This window comes from Acartia tonsa, unplaced genomic scaffold (genome assembly GCF_053477335.1).
Source record: "Acartia tonsa isolate MP-2025a unplaced genomic scaffold, ASM5347733v1 sca4, whole genome shotgun sequence".
In the NCBI taxonomy this organism is placed as follows: domain Eukaryota; kingdom Metazoa; phylum Arthropoda; class Copepoda; order Calanoida; family Acartiidae; genus Acartia; species Acartia tonsa.
Window position 1 is genome coordinate 191,179 of NW_027649598.1, and position 8,091 is coordinate 199,269.

An 8,091-nucleotide genomic window follows, 5' to 3' on the forward strand; every position below is an offset into this window, starting at 1 on the left:
TACTCACAGCTGGCTAAAATAACGATACCCCAAATCCACCTCCCTATACCCTCCCATCCTACTGTACGAACGAACTGACCAATAAATGAGTTCCAACCTAAATTGACGACAAATAGTTCCCTGTCAATATATCCAGGTATACTATATCTATAATACAAAGTAGAACGATGTCTGTCTGTCCGTCTGTCCGTCTGTCTGTCTGTCCCTTAAGATCTCGGTAACCACTGAACCGATCGGATTCTACTCTTCAGGATATCTACCTATTGGTCCTGTGGTGGTTTTAAGCTATTTTCTCCCCCCCCCTTTTTTTTTTTTTTTTTTTTTTTTTTTTTTTTGAAGGAGATTTTCAAGGTCCTTTCGATTTTCGCCAAAAAATTTTTTATCACCTCTTGGGGCAAAGCCCCTAGAGGCTAGGGGCGAATCCGCTAGTCCATTAATATAGCACAACAATAACCAGCTCCAAAAAAAACTAATTTTATTTCTGCAACTTACTGTATTTTAGTCTGCTGTTATTTTATAATATGCCTACCCGAATACAAGTCTTTGAATCTCAAATAGGAATCTTCCACCAGAGAGGGAGGGGAAATTGGAACGTAAATTGTACTGGTACCCAAAGTATCTAGAAATGTTGTCCTAATATTTTGGGTACAATAAAGTAGAACGATGTCTGTCTGTTTGTCTGTTTGTTTGTAACAAAGGATCTCGCAAACCGCTGAACCGATTGAGTTCTCCTTAACAGGGTAGCTTCTCATAGGTCCCGGGAAGGTTTATATCTATTTGGGGGAGGGTACCACCACCCTCCCAAGAGAAATCTCCCCTACAAAAAAAAATCAATCCCCCCCCCAAAAAAAAATTTCAATTAAATTTTTTTTATCTAAAATAAAAAAGTGCCCTTAGAGGCCTCTAGGGGCTTAAATTGAACTGTCAGTGTTCATATCAAACCTTCCAACCAATAATTTTAATCTATATAAGAGGTTATTTTGTTTATTATAAATTGGGATGTACATCAATTTATCTTTTATTGTCCTATCCCTTTATATCCCTGAAATTTTCAGACCACATATTTTAAAAGTGGCGCACATCCTTTTTTGAGGGACCTGCATATTTTTTCCCGTCGTATTTGAAGAGCAAAGCAACTCTATTCTAGCTTTGGATATAAAATACATGGATATTGTGACTTTAGGTTGTTAAAATAGTCCTCTTTATATTGGTCAATACATTCCTCCAGGAGTGGGGTTAGGGCGAAGTCATATGGGGATGGGGGTAACGTTATATTAGCCAGATGGGAGAAACAATAGTTTAAAACACTAGAGGGGGATGGTTTAAATAACTGCATCTCCACATCGCATCAACCTTGTGAAACCTACTATTAGGTCAACCAATGGTGTCGCTCATATTAACACAGCCAAGTAGCAGAAAATAATTTAGAATAAGACGAAAAGGGTCGTTGAAATAGGAAGAGAGGTAGTTGTCTGTAAATATATATTTTGGAGAAACATTTTATCAGGGTATTTAAGAATCTCACACAATATCCACTTATTCTATATCCATTATTATAGCAGGGAGGGAGCAGGGGAAATGCCTTAGTCCCAAAAAAGGCTAAATGCACATTAAGAATCTTTAGACAAAGCACAACCCATGGAAGGATAGAACAATCCTTATAATAAAGTAACAGTATATCTGTCTGTTTGTCTGTCTGTCTGTCTGTCTGTTTGTACTGAAGGATCTTGCTTACCGCTGAAACGATATGGTTCTCCTTTACTGGGTAAAACTTTTTCTTTTTAAATCTAAAATTTAAAAAATGGTTATTGAATTCAACTACCACCCTTCGATCTAGGTGCTTAGCCGCTAATAATCTATATTACATGCACAGACGTGCTCAGGTTTTTGTCTTGGTGGTGTAACATTTAGGGGGGGAGGTTGACACCCCTCTATTCACCCCTTCCGCCCGCTAGCAGATAAATTAAATAATTGTACATTGTTATAAATTTCCGACTACAAGGATGACAACATCCATAAAAGCGACTAACAGCCAGACATTCCCTGAGAAGAAGCACAACCTCTTTGGTTCAGTGGTTACCGAAATCTTAGGCTTCTTAGAACTTTCAAATACTTTGTATTTATAGCAATGAAAATTTTTATGTACAATATATACAAATTGAACACCAAATAAATAAATAAATGGATAGATAATTATAGATTGATGGATAAATTAATGGATGGATGGAAAAAGACATATAATATAGATGGATATAAAAATTATATCTTATTGTCAGATAAATAAGAAAACAGAGAGATAGATAGATAGTATTATATGGAATGAAGGAGAGGTTGCGAGAATATTCTACACTAAATGTGATATTTCTAAATATAGGAGAGGTTGCGAGAATATCCTAGACTAAAATCAAGATATTTATAAAATATAGCTCTTTCATCTCTAGGTGTCCACACAGATTAACATAAAAATCTTATCTATGTAGCAGAGCTTAGGTTTATCGGTTATTTTTTCTTAGATTTAACATTTTTTTAAAAGCTTTAATCTACGTGTGACGAAAATTGCAACTTTCAAGGATATGTCATGGCATTAAAGAATTTAATAAAACTTTTCTACCTTTCTCGACCACGAAGGGGAGAAATAATTATCAAGTGTTTCCATGTAATCACACATTGCCATAATATTTGTAATGCCCATTCCAGTATCATCAATTTTACACAAAATAGAAAGATGAATAAAGATTTGAATTGACTGTTTCAATTTTTGCGTTATTTAAGAAACACCTTTTATTGTCCCTCTCCCCTTACCCTTTACATTACCCCTTCTTTTATGCCCTATCTTTCTCTACCCTCCCCCTTATCTGTTTAACTGACTGGCAACATTAAAGGGGGGCCCTAACAAACTTTCAACAAACGTATCTTATACAGGGACAAAACCCCCAATAGACGTCTTAAGAGGGGGGTTAAGGTATGCTTACCCCCCCCCCCTAAAATTTGAAACACCTCTTTTTACACCCCTAAAAAAAGCTTCGACGTATTAGATCCCCCCCCACCCCCCCCCCCTAATTCAAAGCCAGCAAATTAGAGGAGGTTTTTTTTTTAAAAAACTTTGGGTACCAGTATAATTTTCAGTCCAATGTTCCTTCCCTTCCTAATCATATATAATCAAAGTGTTTCCTAATAGCCAAGTTAATTCTGTTCTGGATGTGCATTGGTCAGGGGATTTAAGTTATCTATCGTTAATACCAACCGGGGGAAATCTAACTTCCCCCATGTTCAAGAATCTCAACCACGACCCCTGTAAAACAGATGGATTGACAGACAGTCAGATAAAGTGAGTTAGAGAAAGTGTTATAGGGATAGGCCAATGGGCAATTAATTCAATTTAATAGTTCTTACTGAAACGCCATAAATCCAGATTTATCCAGAAAATGTTAAGAAAATATGAAGTGCAATTGTCGTCTTCTTAAGAAAATTAAATATGAAAGTTACATCAGTTTTAGTACCCAAAGTTTGCTAACGCGGGAATATAAATTTTATCTCCATTATTGCCATCACTTTATCCCTGGTTGGAGACTTGATGTATGAAAAATGAAAAAATAAAACAATATGCTAGATTAGTATTTGCTAGTTTCTTAGGGTCCTTACATTTCTACACTCTCTTTCTCTCTCTCTCTCTCTCTCTCTCTCTCTCTCTCTCTCTCTCTCTCTCTCTCTCTCTCTCTCTCTCTCTCTTTCCCTCTCTCTCTCTCTCTCTCTCTCTCTCTCACACACACACACAATATACACAGAATTTACGCACACAAACTTTTACTCACACACATAAATATACGCACACTTGCATTTCGATTTCGTTACACACACACACACACATACACACACACACACACACACACACACACACACATACACCAACACACACACAAACGCACATACCAACACACACACAAACATACACACACACACACACACACACACACACTCACACACTCACACACATACATTTACTACAGAAGTAAATTACGTTGTTGTTGTTTTTAGAAACGAGAATTTTTTATGTCAAAATAAATTTTTTTTTGCTTTTTTTTCCATATATTGAAACTTAATTAATAGATGGTATCGTTGTTGATTAATATCACAGAAAAAAATCTTTTTAAAAAGCTTCATATTAGTCAAAAAATCTTATATTAAAAATAAATTGACAAAGATAAGTTTTAAAAACAAGGATGACAACATCCCTAATCTGCAAGGCAAAAAAAAATCAGAGCTCGGCAGCCTGTAAGCTTGAGGGAAATTAATTTAATTTTAACTTTTTTTTGATTGAAAGGTTTTGTGAGTATTTTTAAATTTACATCAAATTAATTTCTTTTATTTTCATAAAAATGTAAACAAGGATGATAATATCCTTACGAGCAAAGCTTTATTATTCATTCATTATTATTTGTCTGCCTGTTAGAAAAATGAAATTAGATTGTTTCTTTTTTGAGTAGAGGGACAAAATGTCTCAAAAATCATCCATGTGACGTCATAAAAACGGGGGATTATCCATCTCTTTTTTAGGGGTTTTATTTCAATCTTTTCCTCTCATCTCCCTCATTTTTATGAGGTCACATGGCTGATTTTTTTATACACTTTGTCCCGCTACCTTTTTTGATGGAGATACTCTATACCAAACCAGTGCACCACTTATTTGTTGGATTGTTGGATTATTTGTAACGTCAGTCATGACATATATAAAATATCTATTTATAAAGGTTTCATTTTCTATTATTTTCTTATGTATTACAATTGAATATTTGTTTTATAACTCTCTTTGGCCATTTGTCCATCTATCATTTTTTGACGCTTTGCTACTTAAATTGATGTTGTCATCCTTGTTTCTTTTAAAAAAAACCAAGGATGACAACATCCATAAAAGCGAAGTTCTGAAACGGTAGGACAAACGGACATTAACACTTGTATAGTGTCAGAACTGAATAATAATAATATAAATGTATAAGAGTCAAAGCAAAATTGTAAGTAAATTTGTTAAAAAACGGCTTGATTCAGGATAATGTTTATGGACATACTTACATTTTTAGGACTCGATTATAGAGTTGCTTCGCTTATTACATTATACTTTGTTGTCCCAGGAATCAATATACCAAAAATCAGATCAATCGGATGATTAGATCACATAAAAATTTGTTGTAAAGTAAAAAAATCAACATGTTTAAAATGGACGTACGGACATTTTGGTGATGATTATAGAGTTGCTACGATTTCTAAATCGTACCTAACTATTAAAGGAATCACCATGCAAAATTTGAAATCGATAGGACAATTCTAACATGCCTCAATTAACGAAAAGAGCTATCAGTTACGGACGGACGTACGGACGTATGGACGGACCGACCCTAATTATAGAAAAGCTTCGCTTTTAAAAATCTTAGTTGGTGGGCTGGGGTTTAACTTCACCCCTCACCCTCTAAAGTTCGAAAGAATAGTGCGTAATATAAAGATACTAGATTAAAGCTGAAATTTTCTAAATTCAATTCATTTCATTAGATGACTAATTTTAAGTGAAATACGCACTTACAAGTAATATACACAAGGGTGGGAGGTTTAACATGGAGGTTCAAATATTTGGTACTAATGTTTTGTACATTTTGATATACAAACATGTTTTAATAAAGTTTTGGTCATGATTTATTTTAAAGTGGGTATTTGAAGATGTTTTGTTCAGGGATCTAAAGGGATAAATTAATGGTCGATAAATTGATGTACTTTTGACTTTTCCAATTATGATACACTAAATTACCCCTCTTGTAGATTACAATTAGTGGTTGAAAAGTTTGGACACTTAACTTAATGAACCAACCAATAAAATTTCATTTAGAGCCCATAAAGTTCCTAAGCCAACAAATAAGAAAATATTTTTAGAAAACTTTGGATACTAGTGTAATATATCGGCCCAATGTCCCCTCCCTCCCTTTGTTTTGTTCATTCTACAGCAATAAAAAGTCTAATTTTCAAAGAACAAGTACAAAGAATTTCCTAAATGTTCTTTTTATTAAATATTTCGCCCTGAAAAATAACCTAAAACCTGACAAAATATTTTAGTATATAAGAATTATTGAAGAAAATTGAAAATAAAATAATAGATTGCCTTTAAGAATTATTATAATCAAGAAAGAAGGGGACATCATTGGGATGTAAATTATACTGGTACGCTAAGATTAACAAAATCTCTCATTTGTTGGCTCAAAAACTATGGAGACCTTGATTAAATTCTTTGTGTCCAGACTTTTCCACGAAATAATTTTGTGTACTAAAGAGTAAATTTTATTTATCATAATTGGGGGTGGACAAATATTTATTTTTTATTTGTCTTATCCCTTAAGATCCCTGTTTATAATATTATCTCCGCAACAAAACAAAGTGTACAATTAAATGAAACTCACTGTTGTTCATCAAACAGGGGAAAATCCTGGAAGGAAGGTTAATGGAGGGGAAAGGGGGTGAAAAATAGGGGTGGGGGTGAGAGTTATTACCCTCTACAGACGGTTTTCATCATTTCAATTAATTACACCAGACTATTATTCAAACCCATTAATGAAATCTAATGTAAATAAACTGTTTTACAAGTTATAGAAACCGCGCAAAGCAAAATAAAACATGTTAAAAGTCATGCATTATAGGAAGCTAATATATACAAATTGTAGCTTTATTTGCACTTTGATTTGTAAATAAACAATTTTATTGACAGTACCTGCCATATTAATTGCAGACTATAAAAATTCTATTAAATAAAGTAGTAAGGTTTAATTGTCTGTAATTACTGAAACGATTAATGTGTTCTCCATTTTAGGAAGCTTCAATAAGGTTCCAGATAGGTTTGTGGCTATTTTTCTGTAATATATGCTAGATGCACAACCGCAAGTAAAATATAAATGTTAAGAAGAATAAAGGCTACTCTATAATAAACTTTGTCTGTTTGTCTAATATTTTATTAAATATTTTCTATTTCTATCCTATAGTAAGATTTATTGTCTGTAGAGAAGGGTCTCGCTAACCGCTGAATCAATATGTTTCTCCTTTACAGTGAAGCTTCTTATGGTTCCTGAGATGGCTTAAGGCTGTTTTCTTTTTATAAAAAAAAGTCTGGGTATGGTATTAGGCTATTTTTCTGCCCTTCCATAAACCTTTGAATATAGATCCCCTAGATGCTAGGGGCACATCGGCTAGTCTTCTATAATTCTATATTTTTCTATATATTCTCATTCATAATTCCACGGGAGTATTTAGTCACAAGAACGTGAAAAAAGAGGAAGGCAATACTCCCATTCCAACTGTTAATTATTAAAATTTCCAGTAGGGCCACACTGAAAAATCAAGTATCGTATTATAGACCATACAAATAGTAAAATGAAAAATTATATTAATACCCCAGACCCTCGGGGCTAACAAAACCGGAATCAATTTTTGAAAATATCGTTTTACTATCCGATGTTATAAGTAACTATTCTTTTACATTCGCAGACGTCGTTTTCTATATCATACTTTACTTTATTGTTATTCTAAAAGATAATTATTTATATTCAGGTTATATCTCCCTGCGGATAATAATGAGAGAGCGATGGGACAATTGGCTGTTTTTTACACTAGTCCCCAAAGTTTGATTATATCGTTTTCTTATTTGTAAACTTAACTTTGTTTTGTTTTAAAGATATGTATTTCATAAAGAAAAGACATATACATACAGAATTACATATTATAGTACGAGACTTTTATTTACATCAACATAGATTAGTAGCTAGAAATTAATCAGAAAAAAAAGTAATCACTATGTTATTAAAAAATCAAGAAAATCAGAGATAAAATTAGTTTCTTGCCCTGCATTTTGTAACAGTTTGAAGGAAAATTGGGTTAGGAGAATTGTATGGGCATGCAGGTTGTTTTTATTCCAATTTGAAATACAGTCTTCTTTGCTTAATTTGAGTGATTTGTCTTTTGCAGCTAAAATAAGATTGGATAGTTGAGTATATACATTTAACGGGGACTTGAACTAAATTTTGATTGGTTGGTATATTAAGTTGAGTGTCCAAACGTTTCAAC